Here is a 19,582-nt window from a genome sequence, read left to right on the forward strand (position 1 = left end):
AGAGAGAGAGAGAGAGAGAGAAAATCCATCAATGCATTCAAGTCCAATAAATAGGTGGCCTAAGCTTCGTCATCGCTGACATGTAAATGTAAGCTGTAATGTGTTCACATACATGTTTATGTAAAGCACTTTGAATTGCCACTGTGTATGAAATGTGCTATTAAAAATAAACTTGCCTTGCCTTGCTTTACATATTGCCCGCAGAATTATTTCTATTATTTTTGCTCATCTATTATTATCATTACTCTATTAATATTATTTATTTATCTATTTATTTATACGTCTTATTAAATGCATATATTGTGCAAATTTGAAAATAAATATTGTACTTTTGCTTCAATGTCTCAATAAGTGTAGCTATTAGTGTTGATTTTAAGATAAACTTTTGGGCTTATGCACAGTTATGTTAATTACAATGTAAGATACGTATACGATCCAATGATTTAGGTTTCACCTATGAAGTCAGCACTTATGAAGTTCACACAAAAAATAACTTTATGCAACCAAAAAGGAGTTAAAATGGTAATACTTCTTCACAAGACCACACTTATCAACAGTAGAAAGATTTACTTAGTCATAGTTGGACAACTTTCTTTTAAGAGTTTGCATGGCTGAAGTACTTTTAATTAACAAATTGTTTTGAAGAACAAATAAAGTACGGACATGTTTTAATCTCACTTAACTCATCAGCATCAATTTACCTATTTAGAAGATTATGCTGGTCTTGTGTCTTTTTTGTTTATGAAACTGGACAATCATTTTCTGGCATGTATTTAAATGGTTTGAAATCATTGGAAAGCTTTTTATTTATAAGTATGGTAAGAAGTAACAACCTTTTCTTCAGTTAATTTTTTTTATACATATTTCAGTCCCATGCATGTATTGCACAGTAAAAAAAAATATTGATGCTTAAATTTTTTTTTTTAATTTGTTTAGAACTTTCTCTATCATTCAAATCAACTAAAAATATTAAGTTACACATAAAAATATTTTGTCATTTTTTTTTACAGTGTATAGAAACTGATCTCAGCACAACATTTTCTAAAATAGTTTACAGTAATGCTTACAATTTAAGTTGCTGCCTGCTGACACGTCACTGGTCCGAGGCTAGACTCAAAGTGATGATGTCACTGGGGAGAGGATTGTCAGAATGAGATTGCTTATACTGTGGGGGGTGAATGAGTTTGTGAAATCTGCATCTTCTTACTGAAATCACTGAGAGCCAGCCACAGACTGCTGTAACGTCATATGGCAAGAACACACTTTAGTGTGGAACCAGTAACATGTTAAGGGATAGCATAGCCCAAAAATGATCTGTCATAGTTTACAAGAAATATACTCATATGCAATTTTGTAGGTGACATGTGAGTAGAACTACAAACAACATTACAAGAACAAAAATAAAATCCTTTTGTGTTTTAAACCAAAAAGAGAGTCTTAGTACGGTAAAGATAAATTAATAAGTAATGATAGAGAAGTCATCTTTATATGATCTACTGCATTCTTTTTCCTAAAGCTAAATTCTGTCATGATTTTATGTTTAATGTCAGACTGTTTCAAGCAGCACCTTTCTTTTCCATTTAAAACAATTACAAGTGGCCTAAGCTGATTTATAAGGGTTTGGTATTCTTTTACATATAATAGAAGTTTAATTAGTCTCGCTACAATAAGTGGTTTTAGGAATGCCTGTTGTTATTAGGAGCATTTGATATTATTTCAATCCTGCTCTAATGGCGTCCCCACCGTGCTTAAGATTTCTCTCAATGTACATTTGTCTGTAGTTGTTATTGAAACTGAAGAAATATACTGCCAATTGTATGTGCACATTATACATTGAGCACAAGTGATTTAAATGTAATTTTAGGATGAAAGTTTCACATGTATGCATGTTTGCATACCAAGGGTATAATAGTTTTGGATTCTTTATTAGTTTTAGTTTTGGTTTCGTTTTGACTTTTTGTTTTCAAATTCAGCTAGTTTTAATAAGTTTTTAGAGGCAAATTTACTAGTTTTTATTAGTTTCTATATTTTGACATGACTTTGTTTTAGTTTAGTTTTTATTAGTTTCAGTATTAGTTTTAGGTTTTTTCTAAATAAGAATATTTGTTAGGTGCAAGATTCAAAATCAATAGAATAAATATTGTATAATAAAAACTCAGCCATACATTTTTTGAAACCTGTGTTTAGAGGATACATGAACACTATCATCTACCAATACCATACCCATACTCAAACTCAAATACAACAGCCCACAAGACAGCAGCCTACAATATGTGTGCAAGGCTGCTCTGAGATTAGATACACAGTAGTGTTGGGAAGTTCAGATATTTAGGGCGGATGTTAGGACTCAACATACCAAAATTATGTAGTCAGCAATAGTCATTTCAGGCAGTTAAAACATCACCATAATCTGAAAAATGTCTAACAGTAAAGTTTTGCAACCCAACTGAAGCATCATTCACTTATTTAAATTCCATCACGATTTTCTGTTATGAAATAAACTTACGTTTTTTTTTACCAGATCCTCTCACTTAAGCCCTCGGTTTACCCACAGTGCTGTTGTTCAAGTTTAGTTCAGTCACAGCAGGCTGTCATGTACTGTTTGTGTTCGGTTTACTGAATCACGCAAGCGCAGTATTAATGGTTCACTGCTTCTCAAATTTGATCTCAGTGTAACGTTACTGTTCTATTTACTGAATGAGAGTATATATTGGATTATTTAGAGTCAGAAGGGGGTATTAGGCTTGTTAAAAAGTAAGTAGTTTGTGGATAAGTGCTTACTGGAGACGCTAATCGTTTTAAATGATTCAGTTCGTTTGGGTGAACTCATTCAACCGGTTCACTTAAGATCCGGTTAAAAAGATTCATTCGCGATCACGATACAGGAATAAAACCCATTATTGGGCACAAATGTGTTAAAGTAATAGTTTAAGGAGACTGTCATGCTGTCACCGTGCTACTGTCCTCATGTTCACTCGTTGTTTTTGTCACAGGAGCAACAGCGAGGACTGACTGGAGGAGAAACGGCTCGATGGCAGCAGGATTGCAGACTCTGAGGTGCCAAACAGGTTAAACACCTGCAGCACGAATATAGATTTACTTCTAAATGATGTACAGTAAGATTATGTATTAAATACATTTACAAATACGAAAACAAACGTTTTTGCTATAATTTTAGTTAGTTTCAGTTAGTTTTGTATGTACACAATACAGTTTCAGTTAGTTTTAGTTTTTTTTATATAGACAATTATATGACATTTTAGTTTTTGTTTTTTCGTTCGTTTTCATTAACTATAATAACTTTGTTGCATACAAAATGTTTGAATAGAGTATATTATAAAGGCTATGTATTCAGCTGAAAACTAAGAGCATTTGCCATACCCCTAAACCTGTTCCAAGCTACTTGTTTCAAACTTCTAAGCAGACAAGCTGCAAGTCTCCATACTAACATTTACTAAAGCACTGTAGCACCTTTAATGAAAACATTAGGGGAATCAGCAGAAAAATATAACACTTTGCTTAAGCTAACAGTTCGGTAATAAAAAAAAAAAAATCATTTTATAAGGTAACAAGGCTATAGGATACACTGTCCATCCAATAAAAAAACAAATCACCACCTGAATTTAACTAAGTAAACAGGTAAGCTCCCAATCCACAATTACTTAATGGATGATTATGTTTCAGCAGGTAACAACTGATTTAACCCTCACTGGTGCAGAGAGTAGCTTCTCATTTCTTAAACAAGCATATTGGAAGACACATTTTGTGGTTATTGAAAATATGTTAATCTGTTTTAGAAGGATCAAATTATTGGCATGCATCAAGCAAAGAAAACAACTAAGGAGATTGCTGAAATGACATTTTTGTTAAAACTATTCATCGCATTATTAAAAACTATGGATAGTAAGTAACCATTATGGCCACCATTGACCATCACGTCTGGTGAAATTAAGTTGCAAAAAAAACAACAACCGTAGAAGTCACAGCTATGTTTAATTGCGAAAGCAAAAAGCATTTCCACATGCACAATGTGAAGGAAACTCAAGGGATTGTGACTAAACAGCTGTGTAGCCTTAAGTAAATTATTTATAAATGAGGCTAATCTGAAAAAAAGGCTTAAATTTTTTTGAAGATTGGACTGTTTATAAAGATTGGACACTGGAGAAATGGAAGAAGGTCATTTGGTCTGATGAGTCCAGACTTACCCTCTTGCAGAATGATGGGTGCACCAGGGTAAAAAGATGAAGTGACACACCCATCATGTCTAGGGCCCGCCATAAAAGCCTGTGGGTGCAGTGCTATGATCTGGGAATGCTGCAGTTGGTCAAGTCTTGGTTCAGCCACATTATGTGACCAAAGCATGAGGTCAGCTGACTACCAGAATATTTGTCATGACTAGGTAATTAATCAGGCTCAAATTGTGAAAGAGTGACTCAGAGAGCATGAAGCACATTTTTTACACATTGATTGTAGTGTATATGTATATATGGTATATTTTTCTTTTTTTGAACAGGCAGTGTATAAGGAAATATTCTAGGGCCCAAAACGAACAAGTTCTTCAGACAGTGATACTAGCATCTGATATTGTAGCACTGCACATGTAATATTAATAATATTACAAGTTTAGTCTCCAAAAAATGCACACTTGACAGAAGCTTGAGTTTAGAGTAGCGGTAGCTTGAGTCAGGAATGGAGATTTTCTCTAACAAAAACAGTACCATCTGTATAAATGCAACAGCTCATCTTTAATACATTAGTAGATCATACTAACGACAGGTACAGCACCTCACTACCACTATAAAATATACCAAATAGTTTTTGAGGCATTTACTATAACAAAGTATGCAAAGAGTATTAGGTTTAAATACATTGTTTTACTCCTATTTCATAATTAACACACTAATAATACAATAATATTTAGTGTAAAATACCACATCTTTCACAGTACTGTATTTACCTTTAGAGTTACTAGAGGGAATCCATAGAAAATATTGGTGACTTGTGAATGACAGCTCTGATTTATCTGGCTTTAAATTAGTTGAAATCATAGAGCTAATCATGATCAGTGTAGCAATATATTCCCTTTATTTAGGTATATGTTTGCCATTAAAGTTTATCATATGCAACTGAACAGCGGTGCACACCTACAGCAAATTAGTAGTGGCACTAGGGTAACCTCAAACAAAGCTTAGTTGCCCTGTCATGATAAAAGGTTGCAGAATATGGCAAGCCGTTTTGACATTTAATCTATAACCCATACTAGTATCTATTTTTATGTTCATTCGTTCATTTTCTTTTCAGGTGAATTGGGTAGGCAAAATTGTCTAGTGTATAAGTGTGAATGAGTGTGTATGGATGTTTCCCAGAGATGGGTTGCAGCTGGAAGGGCATCTGCTGCGTAAAACATGTGCTGGATAAGTTGGCGATTCATTCCGCTGTCACAACCCCTGATTAATAAAGGGACAAAGTCGAAAATTAATGAATAAATGAATAAAAGCATTCAAGCTGGGCCTAGTGCATATTTGTATGTACTAATAGTTAATCATTAGGTACTAATATTAATTAATTAGTTACTAGAACCTAATTAATGGATACTAGTACTTACGTAATAAATACTAGTACGTATTCATTAGGTACTAGTACTTATTAATTAAATACTGGTATCTACTGAATAAGTCTATAAGCACTAGTAACATGAAAATAGATACTAGTAAGTGTTATATAAGTGTTATAGATATAGTAAGTGTTACTACATATTGTTATATGTCAAAACAGTTTGCCATATGTAGTGTGGACTGAAGCCCTGTAAACAGGGCACCAATGAGCCCCTCAACGACCCTGTGATAAACGCAATGACACTGAATTTTACTTAAGTCTCCATGTTAAGTACAGTTAAGCAGAAAAACTTTTAGCATAACAATCTTATTAAATGTTATTAGAAAGAAGGTGATGAATCCAAATGTTTTCAATACAGTACAACATGTGCAGTAGAATACACTGAAGATACATATTTCAAAATGTAATAATTGAATGAGCCCAAAAAACAAAAATTGTCTATCCAGAAAATCTATGAAAAAAACTAGTTATTTGCCAACAATAAACTAGGTGAAACATCTATTACAATCTTCATTTGATCTTTATCAGAAGCATAAAAATGGCATCTATGTCCTAGATGTATTATATTCTGTAAACTGACAAATAAAAACTAAATTAGGACATATTATTAATGTCATTAAGGCCTTTGTTTCATACGCAGAAAAGCAAGGCAAGTTGATGAAATTATTATTTGTGTAACTAAAAGGCATTATTATTTGACATTGGCTGTTTTCTTTAATTTACATAATAAAACAATAATTAAACTAATTAAAGCAGAATGTAAACAACAGTTTGATAAATGTCTTGGCTTCAGCTAATTTATGTGTTTTTTATGGCTTGAGCTAATTTATGTATTTTTCATGTGTCTTACTGATAAATTCGAAACTGCAGTTATTAAAGAAATCCTACTGCTGTATAATTTCTTAGTTTAGAATGTCTGTCTGTTTATTTTTAATACATTTTGCATCAAAACATTTTTTACATTATAAAACATTACAGTATTGTCATATAGAAAGAGCTCATCTTATGTGAGATGACTCATGTCATAGACACGAAACAGGGCTGTGCTTCTCGCCTGATGTGATCCACGTCATGTGACATTATCGCAATACGCAGCAAAGTCTTTTTGACCTAGGTTACGTGCGTTGCATCAATTCCTAAACTTCTGTATAGAGTATATTGCATATATGCATCTGCTGTCATGAGCATAGGCCGTCTCTCTCTCTTTCTCTCTCACACATACACAAATGTGTGTGAATCTCTATCAAAATGCTATTTTTGGTCATTTAGAGTGTTTCATTTATCAAATATGATAAAATATGATTTATAGGGCTAAGATGTAAACATGTATTTCTATATAATTCATTTCAATGTGGTCGTATCATTGGTCGTGTCATTTGTGATTGTGTCATTGGGAACATTTCCTGATTGTTATCAAACTATTTCATAACTGTAACAAGAGAAAATTTAATCATAATTAAACATTAAAACAGCTATCCTAACATTATTTATCAATATGCGGCTCTTTTTGGATTCTCAGAAGCTATAGAAATTAAAAATGTAAACCAGGAAATACACTGGGACACTTGTTTTTGTTTACATCCCTCAAAATGGTCTATATGTTTCTCTCAGTTTGTTCTTTATAAATGTATGTATTTTATAATATATGTTCATATTTTCACAACAAAAGAAAGGTTGCAAATATTGCTTCAACTTATAATTACATTTTTGGGGAATGCAGTAATGTAAGGGATTACATTTTAAATTTGTGTAATTTGATTACAGTCACTAAAGTCAATGTAATTGTGTTACTTACATTCCAAATAGTTTTCAGAAGAAAAAAAGCTTCTTTTAAATCATGTTTTCTGATGCAACGTCAAAATGAATAAGCATGTGCTTTTAAATTGCTGGAAAACGCAATCTAAACTGATTGCTGACTAGAGTGGCTGCTTCTACAAGTGGAAATACAGTCAATACTTTGATTTCGTTGAGCATAAAAAAACAAATATTCCTGTGAAATACAGTCTACGGGCTCTATTTTGACGATCCATGCGCAAAGTGCATAGCGAAGGGCACAAACGCATTCAGGGTGTGTCAGAATCCACTTTTGCTAATTTAGGGACTAAAAATAATTTTCTTAATGAGTTATAGGTGTGCTTTGAGAATAAACCAATCATACATGACGACTTTGTAAGTGGAAAAACTAAGCGTTTCACTAGCAAGAAAACAGTTAAGCAGAGCATCTGCAGCGCGAGAATGAGAGATAAAGCCTCTCATTACCTACTTTGACTTTCGCTCTCGTGGATAGGGAAACCTTGTACACACAGACATCAATTAGCCTATAAAAAATTAATTTTGTTTGTTAAGCGCAAAGATTTGTTTCAAAACTATTTCTAAATTCAGTTCTAATTTCCAGCAAACAAATAAATGAACAATAATAATGAAGTGTGGTCAAAAAACTGAGTTATATCCAAATACACATGCTGTGCCCCATATGGTCTGAAACCTGACAGGTGGGCAAATCTAAGCTTGTTTTAAATAAAACAAATTTAAATATGGATACAATAAATAATACTGCTAATAATAACATTATACAAAAGCAAATTGTCATGAATAAACTGAAAAAGCCCCCCGAGATGAAGAAGGCATGAAAGTATATATTTTTTTATGTTTGTAGGATAGAAAACAATATGTTTTGTAATATTTTAATCCTTTATATTTATATCCTATATATATCCTTATTATATCCTATATATATCCTTAATGTTTTAATTCTTTTTCATATGTAAAGATATTTGCGTATTGCTCTACATCGTGTATTAAGCAGTGTGTAAGTGAGAGGCACAACTACCGAGCTAAGCGCTGGACAATAGACTTTGATTTGGTCTATTGAAAAATCTATTTTATATTCTCAAAATAGCAACGTGCCAGCAATACACCTCAAAACACCTTCCTTTTTAGACCAGAATGCCTATGGGCGCAAATATGAGCGCAAATGCATTTGCTATTTAAACAGTGTGGCACAAAACGTTAAAACGACTCTTGCGCCAAGCTGAAACTAGCAAACAACAATTCCGTTGCACCTTGCGCCGGGTGTATGATAGGCCCCTATGTCTCCTAAGAACTTTCAACTGCTTTTAACGCAACCAGCAACTTGTTTAAGCACTTGAATAGAAAGAATTCCATGCCAACACTCGTCACCAAGGAAGACATCTGCACCCAAAAACATGGCAGTCCAACTCAGCCTAAACAGGCTAAATTGAATTTTGTGCAGGATCGGGAGTGAAGGTATCTTCTTATGGCCCAATCCTAATTCTATTTTTCTATTTTAAGTTTTGGCCGGACTTTAAGTCTTTGGAATATGTCAAGCTGCTGTGATTAACCCATTTTAATGCTTTTGAGTGAATATTAAATTATTGAAAGAGCATTTTTTTTTGCATTTTTATAGATGTTTTAAAAGTAAATTCAAATTAAAGTAATTAGTAATCTGATAACTTTTTACATGAAGTAATTAGTAATGTAACCAGATTACACTTTTCCAGTATAGTCAGTCATTTGTAATCTATTACTTTTTTTAAGTAACTTACCCAACACTGTTCTCTACATACACTTATTTAACAATTTCATCTCAGCTTTCCTCTCACAGACAGACCAGACTATTGAAGTTTTAAGGTTTGTAGACCACCAGTGATGATCCCCAAAATGGCTCTGTTATTACAATGTTCCATTCCACTAAACTGCACAGCACTGCTATTGGTTTTTCTGCTTTAATGTGTGCAGGTGGTGCTCCATAACCGTTTTTTATGATGGCAGGGATCTGCAGTCAAGTGGACACAAATCGATGTCTGCCTTTTCTCCTTTCACACTCTGTTATGTACACACACATGCACAGACACACAAACAGAAACCGGGGTGCCTTATAAACGAAACCTGCCAGACATCGCCAAACCGCTACACAACAGATTCCTGAGTTCATGCCACATCATTTCATCTTTTATGACAGAACTAGATCTCCTGAGACATCCAAGTAAGCAGATTGATACATTTAGCAAATTTTCCACCTCAGCTAATTACCAAACAGACAGAGACAAAAGTAAACGTAACAAAAAAATTGTAGTTTTGATTGAGTTTTTTGGAGTTTGTAAGTTCAACCCTCTAGTCATGTGATTACTTGGGTTTGCGATCTGACTGTTTTCCAATTAGTGATTCATGAGAGAAAGTGAAGACTTCACAAGGCACTTGGTGGAGCCAGTAGCTTTGGCTTCAGGAGGACAGACGAGCAGAGATCTGTGAGGCTTGTGCTTTAAATAAGTGGAGGAATTCATTTGAATGCAATGAAAGTACTGAAGGGTTCTGCAGTAAAGCTAATCAGGGAGATGACTTGTGTTGCAATGTAGCCTGCGTTAGACTGATACATTTCTAATACCGTCAGTGGTTTGAATCTATATAGGACTATAATTAATATATGAAAATCCAAATGCCATAAAAACATACTGGATAATTAAAATATTAACATGTAAATCCAGAATAATGAGGTTATAATAAAATAATGATACACTGCTGTTTTACAATTCTGAAAAACACTTTACTAATATAATAATTTTTGATATTTAAATAAGATTTGTGGCAAGATATAAACAATTTGAAACATTTACTGTGTTTTAAACCAATTACATACAAGAAAAAGAAAGTTGCACACAGAAACCCCAAGAACCAAACAGGGAAAGAAAAGAAAGAAAGAAAGAAAGAAAGAAAGAAAGAAAGAAAGAAAGAAAGAAAGAAAGAAAGAAAGAAAGAAAGAAAAGCACAGAGGATAAAGGAGACATGTCTCCACCGTAATTAGAAATGGCAAAATTGTCCCTTCCAGAGTTTGACATTCTTGGTCTGCTCTGCTATAACACATATTTGTTAAAGGGCCTGTGAAGAGCTTTAAAATTTGCATTTTTATCTGATGTTTGATGTAATCTCCACCAAAACAAGAAGTAAGGGTGGGACATTGCTCCTTCCCTTTTTTTTTAAACATCCAATAAAGTTTTGTTTATTCATAGCTCTGCCAGTGAGAGTGGTTGAGCTCAAGTTCATCAATAGAAAAGCAAATGAAAAGCATCTTAAAGGGCGCGTGGCTTGCCAGATACCAGAGAGCATTTGATTGGTTATGATGTAATGAGAAACTGTAGTGTAAGGTCACGTGATTAAAACCATTGATTCATTTAGGTGGAAGTGACAAACTACAAGCTTTACATGTTTATATTAGTTTATATCGTCTAAATGTGAATTGTCACTGTTAGGGGGCACGCTAGCATATAGATATCCAAAAAAATTAATAATATTGATACTAACATCAACTTTAATTTCATGGGACCTTTAAGGTAAATAAAAAAATTACAATAAAAACATTTTAGGCTAGAGCACATCTGTCTTTTTACTGTGCTCAATGCCAATTGAGAGAGATGCCCAAACTAATCGAATGAATTACAGTTCACAGAAGCAAATCACAATTCCCAAAGTGAGGTAGTGAAAATTTTCATCGCTGACAAATGCTCATTAATATTTTAGAAATGTCAAATTACCAAGGATAATATCCAGTAAGGCAAAATACCCAACATATTTTTCTTAAATGTCACTGATTTAAATTGAACTATTGTATCAAGGTAACATATTAGAGCTACAAATAAGAATGAACGGGTGCATATATTAAATTATTATTTTCATTTAGGTTAAAATGATTAGACCAAATTATTCACACATTATGAAACATATTGATCCTCTTGATCGTTTAAGACAAGGACTGCATTGCATTGTAACTACTGACTGGTAACCAAAGGGTTACAGGTTTTAATCCTCATCAGCACTCAAATTATTTTTTCTGCTTGTTTAAACTATTCATTTAAAATAAGCTCAATGAACACAATTCTTGAGGGTTCTTTAGGGACAACTAAATAGTTTTATGTTCAATCCATTTAAATTAGTAAAAACAATTAAGTTAACTTAATCGATCTGTGCTGGGGCAACACAGGAATATTGTAGAAACCAGCATTTTTTACAGTGAGGGAGATCCATGAACCATCACAAATGTGCCCATAAGCAAGAAACCATACCACTGATGGCTCCTGTAAGTAGTGTACTTTACTGTCAACTAAATTTAGAAATTTCAAACTAATTCTAAACTCTTCGAATGATCACAAACAACACTTCATATTCCATTTTCTAGCTACAGCGATCATTGTATGTCAGTTAACAGCGTAATGACCAGAAACAAGACTGATGATTAGCACATCAAATAGCAAACCGTAGGAGACTCCTTCACTGAAAGTCATTAAAAAAATGTTGAAATGCACTGTTAGAAAGACTCAAAAGGCTACATTCAGCACTCGAGTGCTAAACTGACACACTGCGCACTGATTTTCTAAACTATCGGCAGCTCTTAATGGAGTGAAAAATGGTAACGAAGATGGCACTGCGTGCTCAACAACATATTTCTTAGAGCACATCAATGTTGTTCATAACCACGCACACACACAGAATCTAGAGCCTCTTTTCCAGCGCAACCAATCAATGAAACGTTGCCTAGGAAACAACCTCTACCCTTGGGAGGCTTTTCATAGATTTCTCTCTTTCTTGATGTTCCCTCTCATTCCCGGAATACAGCAGTGAAGGCAGAACCGAAAGCTGGTTTTTAACATCTGAAGCCCAATGTTCTTAAATGAGCTTAGCGAGCGGACTCTGTGTTCCAGGTGCCATTTAAAATGGAATAGCATGTGAAATGCATGTAAAGTCATAGCGTCCTGTGGGTTTGTAACACTCGCTGTTGGTTGCACCTGCCAAGAGGAAACCATATTAAGGTGACCCAAAAAGCTAAGCAAATAAAAGGACATGACTGGCTTCCTAACGGAAGTTATAGACCAATTATCAAATTTGATATAATAGCTTAATTCATGCCTGCAAATATTTTGCCATGTGCATATAGACATGATTAAAGGAATTCGGGATTTTTTATGAAATTAAGCAATTATCAAAAGAGACTCATTTATTACACAGTAAAGCACAAAATGTCTATTTTTCCAAGCATACTGACCATGACAGCATGCATCAATATATGATTGTTATTGAAGCAGTACACAAGCCATTTATCTGTGCATTACATTACATGCATTGTGTGCATTAAAAAGATCTGTTTTATGTTTGTGGATTGCATTATGTGCTTTTCCAAACCATGTATAATGTATTTTTCAGCATTTTGTTAAGTGCAACAGCACATTTGTGAGAGGTCTTGATACCATTAAACCAATAAATACGAAATGAAACTAACTGGACTGCAAATTGCTGTGCTCTGCTCTCATTTTTGCAGCTTCAAGAGATGCAGAAAAAACCATGTTGCAGACAGTAGGTTCAGCACACTTTAAATCTCAAAAATCATTTTATAAACTAAGTTGAAGTTAATAAGAAGTAGATAAGAGTTTGTATCTATTTGGCTAAGTGGAAGAAAACACATATTGTAAGTGGTTTTATTAGGTTTGTCAAAAACACACATCAGAAGTGTCATTTGAATAATCTGCTTATTAGAAGTATTTTTCTATTTAGCACTAGTGTTTGGTATTTTTAAAGGAGAGAAAGCTTTACCTGGAAACAGCAATGTTAAATTCTAACATCAGATTGGTAATATCGTAAAATTGTGCATCCATAACTTCACACCGTGAGAATTAAATTTTTTTGTGCAGGATCAGGAGTGAAAGTATACTCTAAATGTGAAAAAAAAGGGTAGCTGCTTATGGGGCCGTTCACATATCACGTCCTTTGCGCGCGCACATATATTAGGAGCACATATTGCGCTTGCTTGCATTTCCCAGGCGCACCTGAAAACCATGAGTCACATGACAACAACTGACCGATCATGTATTCATACTTTGGAATATACACATTTAGGTAGATTAATTACCTCAGACAAACACAAAAGAATGAAAAACTGCAGTGCTTTTGCATACTATGGATGTCAATGGTTACAGTCAGGGCTTGACATTAACACCCGCAAACCCGCTAAATATGAGTAGATTTCAGCTGTGGCGGGTAAGACAATCACTCCCATTAGCCACTCTGGCCAGTTGAAACTATTTTGTAATTGTAGTTTTTTTAAAAGCAGGGTTTGATAATAATGATGGCCCAATATGCATGCATATGTGATCTTGGAATCGAGAAACAGAACAACTGACAAAGATAATTGTGTTTGCGCTAGCAAAAGAAGGCAGATAAATACCAAATGTGATGCGCACGACTGTTTGAAAAGCGAGCGCACTCCTGTTTCCTTGCGCAATGGCTTGAAGCAACCATGCCTAGAAACTCAACTGGTGCGATTATTTCTCTATGAAATAGACTGGACAAAAAGAGATGCTCACGCACCCCCAGTCCTGCTGGTTTCAAGAGCTCTAGATTTGTAAAAAAAAAAAAAAAAAAAAAAAAGTTGCTTTCACTTTAAAAATTCTTGAAAGATTATTAACAGGCCTATTGTTAACTCTGTAAGCATGATCAACCTTTTATTATCGCCTTTTTTTGCTTACAGTTATTTTTGTTAATTTGGTTTAATTATTATTGTTGTTACAATAACATTGTTTTAATAGGAGATTAACTCCTCATTTATGTGCAGGTAACTGGTGATCTGATCTATTTTTTAAATGTCAACTGTTTTGTTTTTTAAAGAAAGGTTTTGTTGAACAAAAAGTCAATGTTTACAGCTATATTTTGCTAGTTTTGACACTAAGAAATAACAATTTATATATTTTTGGTGTGGTCCGAGATCACTTTGGTAAATCCTTCATTTTGAGCCCTGAAAAGTAATGTAAAATAAAAACTATGCAACACTATGAAAACACAACCTATTTGCTCATGCACATAAAGCAAGCTCATACAACACACAAAAAAGTAAATGAATGAGGAGGCAAGTGGACATAACACAATTTAAATCAAGAAATTTTTGCATGTCAAAGTCAAATTTATGCATATAATAATAATTATTATATATATATATATATATATATATATATATATATATATATATATATATATATATATATATATATATATATATATATATATATATATATAATTATTATTATTATTATTTTATTTTTTATTTTTTCCCAACAACAAAATTGAGGCAAGTAATAATGGCGAGTGGCTAGTAATGTTGGAAATCTACAAGCCACAGTGGCAGGTGATCAAAAATGTTAATGTCAAGCCCTGGTTACAGGTATCCAGTTTTTTTTTTTTTTTTCTTTTGTGTTGAAAAAAGACAAACAGGTTTGGAACAAGTAAATGATGAGAGAAATTGAAATTTTGAGCGAACTCATTAAGTCTTTTGAATATGTCAAGCTGCTGTGATCAACCCATTGTAGTGCTTTTGAGTGACTAGTAAATTACTGAAACAGTTTATTTTGTATCTTTATAAGTATATTTTATATGTTTTAAAAGTAACTTTAATTTGATAACATTTTACAATATGTGCAATTTTTACATTATGTAATCAGATGACAATTATAAAGTTGTAATCAGTCATTTGTAATCTATTCCCTTTTTAAGTAACTTACATAACACTGGTATCGAAGTTAGCAAACAGTTTAAACAAAAGCACTTAAACTATACCATTTTACACAATGAAGAGATGCAGTTTTTACTAGCCATCTGTAACACAAACATGTTTTTTTGTAGAACTTAAGTTGCAGGCTTTTTCCTGCAGCTGGTTCTGTAGCCTCCATTGTGTTGTTTGAGAGTAGCTGTGTAACGTGATGTAACATGAGCAGCCTAATTAATCGATAACAGAATTTGTTGACAGCAAATGTCATTATTGATAATTATCTATTTTATTAATTAGTTGCTGTAAATATGCATTTCTTTTATGATAAATCCTTAAAAATAATAACTTTTCCTGTCAATAGTCTCACAGTTCTCAAGCTTCAAGGATCTCCATTCTTAGCTCATTTGAAGTCAGGCTTGTAAATTTAGTGAACTGGGGACTCACTCTGAATGAATAATTTGAATCAGTAGATCAATAAGAGCCCCATTCTGACTGGATCATTTAATCATTCGTATAGCTCCAATTCATGGACAAATCATTCAAAGCAGTTTATAATTTGATTTAACAGTTTTAAAAGAATTAACATGTTTGCAAATTTGAGCAGTTGATGAGTTATTTAGAGTAAAATACTAAACAAATTATTATTATTATTTTTTGTTTGGTGAAGTAAAGTTTATAATATTGTGCTTCGAAAAGTAGCAAAGCAAAAATAAAAAGTTTCCAAAATATAAATACTCCAATAGTGCAGATTTTAACGCATTAACTAAATAGTGGCATAATAAATAATGCAATTAATTTTGACCTGTCAGAACAATAGGAAAGCCACCTCACTAAACAACCAAGAGTGCAGAAAACACAGAACACACCTACTGCAAAACACAGGCCTATGGCTGCATCCATGCACACCAACCATGCAGATAAACACAAAAAGTTCTTTATAGTTTGTTTAATTACATGTAAATACAACTCCAGCCTGATCTCATGATGAAATGTAAAGACTTTATGTTTTGTCAGTTTAGTGGCTACTTTGTTCGAATTCATGTGTTCAGTTGATCAAATGTATGATTTTAAAAACTAGCGATGGCAACCAACCTCACCCTAAATTCAACCGCAATGGGGAAAAAGCAAATCATTCTAAATTGTACGAATCAGGGCTGCACGATATTGGAAAAATCTAACATTGTGATTTTTTTTTCTTCGATATGTATTGCGATATGAATAGAATTTCACCTTAATTATCTATTTGGAAAAAATTTATTATTTTAGATTGATTGGCATGATTATGGAAGTGCATTAAATTGAATAAACAATCTACAAGCATAGAAATTATGGAAAATATATATACACAATAGCGTTTTATTGTTTTAGGAGGAGTATGATAGTATTCAGCTAACAGTAATTGATCAAATGTACAATAATACTGCATAGTCTTTGTTGAATAAACAAGTCAATAAAATGTATTGTTATTAAAGTTAATAGGAAACAGGACTAAAAAAATTCATGGAAGTGATCAATGATAATTCAGACTCAATACAAATGAGATCATACGTATTTATATGAATTAGCCACTAAGTTAAAAAGTGAATAGCCGTGAGATAGCATTGAAAACTCGGTCCCACTTTATATTAAGTGTCCTTAACTACTATGTACTTACCTCAAAAAAATAAATACAATGTACTTACTGTGTTTATAATGTATTTGAGAACACTTGTGGTGCTTTTGAGTTGGGATAGAGGTTGGGTTATGGACAGGTTTGGTGGCATAGGTAGGATTAAGGGTGAGTTTAGGTGTAAGAGATGGTTAACAGTGTATTACAAATGTAATCGCAAAAGTTAACTACAGATGTAATTACATTCATGTATTTAATCAAGCATAAGTACCAAGTAAATACATGTATTTACACAATAAGTACATTGTAACAAACTATTAATTCCTGTGTGGGTACATATTAGTTAAGGCCACTTAATATAAAGTGAGACCGAAAACTTCGCAAGGCGGCGGTGAATTAATCATTTATGTATAGTTCATTCTTTCATAACAAATTAATTTTTTGTAACCTACTGTTTTAACTACCTGAACCACATGGTTTTTGTTTTATCCATAACCAAATCATAAATAAATAAAGATAAGTTACACACAAATTACCACCGGTCAATCCCCTTTACCCGAAGACTCTGGCATAAATAGGTAGAGTGATCTGTATCGTTATAATGGCGTTGACAAACTTGGATGGTAAAAAAGGTGCACAACCAACAGCAACCAACCGACAATATCTGAGTATCTAAGTACAAGTGTTAAAGCAAAAGATAGATAGCATGTATTTGTCTGTATCTCTGTGTACATGTGTGTGTATTTGTGTGTGTGTGGTCACATGATGTGCGTTTTCAGCAGTATAGTGTGGACAGAGTTCTGTTCAGTAATGCTAGGTAAATTGCTAGTGTGGATGTGGATAGTTTTTGTTTTAAAATGACATAAAATTTAAAATTACTAATTTGTTAGTCTGTCTATTTACAGGTTGTTTTAATTGTGACCCATATCCAATTCATGCGTTTACATTTGCTATGCAAATTACGATGTCGCGCATTCATAAAGGCGGGTTCTAGCATCTGCACCATACTAAATTGTCTTGTTTTAAGCTCTGTAAAATATGCGAAGTGTACTATAAGCAGTGAATGGTTTAGTCCCCCACACAGTTTATGTAATGGTATGGCCCCCATATGTGTGTGTAGTTGAAGATGTAGCCTTTGCCTAATTTGCCTGCGCACTGGGGTTGGAGAGAATAAAGTTATTCTATGTGAAGCCCGCAGTGCGTGTATTAATAGCGACAAAAAGCAAGTTACAACACGACGTTCGCCCAACTTTAAAATGATTTTGAGGCGGAGGTGGGAAGGGCCGTCATCACAGCTTGCGCTTATGGTTTATTTGCTGTATGATGTCCTCAACCATTCAGAGGAATTTGTGGGTACGGGAGAGATCTCAGACCTGGTGGGAGCAAATTGTGGCGACCGACCACTTTCCTCCTCTGTGTTTCCTCTGATGTTGTTTACCGCGTTGGCATCTCCACACACAATCTTCCTTCTAAATCTGCCTGTTTACATGGCAGTCGCATTTTCACATATCCACATATGAAGGTGGCCTGAAACAGATCTCTGAATATCCGTTTTTTTATGTTTACATGGTCATAGAACAGATCCGATCTGTTAACATTTAACGGCCAGTGTAAACGGGGCCTAAGACGTATTAGTGTTTACAAACAGGGCCTAAGTGTGTATTTTTCGCAAGTGGAATGGCGATGGGGGCAGGGCAGAGAATCGTGATGCTGGCTCAGCATCGTGATGTCTATTGGCCATCGCGATGGACGATGGCATCGGCTATCAAGCCAATCCTAATGTCAGTTTAGTGATTAATTATTTTATTACAGCCTTGTAAAGTCTTTAAATAATTTCCATTTGAGGGCTTTTGATAGCAATTATTATTATAGTTATTTAAGTTTTGGTTAATTTGAAAACTTAATTGACAAAAACTTACACCTACTGAACACACAAACAGATGTTTAACAAAAGCAGCATTGGTTGAATTAAGAGCAGAAATTGTGGAAAGCAAAAGGAATACCTAAAATGAGAGTTCAGATTTAATAACTGTAAAACATATTCAGACAAACATCACTCTCCGAAAACATGAAAAAAGATTTGAAGACAAACACAGATATATTCATTTACATCCAGATGTCTGATTGACACAAGCACACCCCCCCTCACCCCACCTGTCAAACACTCTTCTTTGTTATCCGTCTCCCATCATTTTAATAAGATTCGCAAGGTTTACTATACGTTTCTGAAGTTACACTGCACAACACCCAACGCATTAATTGACTGCAGCTCTTATTCTTCTCTTTACACAACATTTCCATTCTATCCCCATTACTATTTCTACATACTATGACACTGGGTCTCTACCGTCTTGCAATTATTGAATGTGAGATATTGAATATCCAATTGGCCAGAACAAATAGAGTCCGTGAAATGGCAACTATGCCTTTTCCAGAAAAAAAGTCAAACACTCATTTCTGTAAAAAGTGTGCACAATGTTTTAAAAATGAAACTCTGCAGCCAGCGAAAATAACATGCAGTACTTCAACAAGGTGGAGTCGGGAATTTCATTGGCACAAAAGGTTAATTTCTAACCAAATGTTACAACAACGTAAACATTTTTAATAAGAAAAATGCCAAAACACTATCATCTAGCAGAAACAACTTGCTGTGAAGGGGCGTTCAACATCACAAACATAATCAATGATAAATACATATCTGCCATACCAGGGCACTACTATTTTAGCCTATTATAGTTTAATCAAAAACTAACCCAGCTTCAGCGAATGTGATTTTTGCAGTTGTTTTCTGTGTTTATCAAACCAACCTACAT

The 19,582-nt window shown here is 33.8% G+C and overlaps 1 long non-coding RNA gene across 13 annotated transcripts in view; it reads right to left on the minus strand.

Moving 5' to 3' along the window:
* The window catches only part of LOC147844026 (uncharacterized), a 197,511-nt gene that overhangs the window by 141,809 nt on the left and 36,120 nt on the right, over positions 1-19,582 (minus strand). The gene's annotated exons all lie outside the window — the stretch shown is intronic.

The sequence above is a fragment of the Danio rerio genome, chromosome 5, assembly GCF_052040795.2.
Source record: "Danio rerio strain M-AB ecotype USA chromosome 5, GRCz13ab, whole genome shotgun sequence".
In the NCBI taxonomy this organism is placed as follows: domain Eukaryota; kingdom Metazoa; phylum Chordata; class Actinopteri; order Cypriniformes; family Danionidae; genus Danio; species Danio rerio.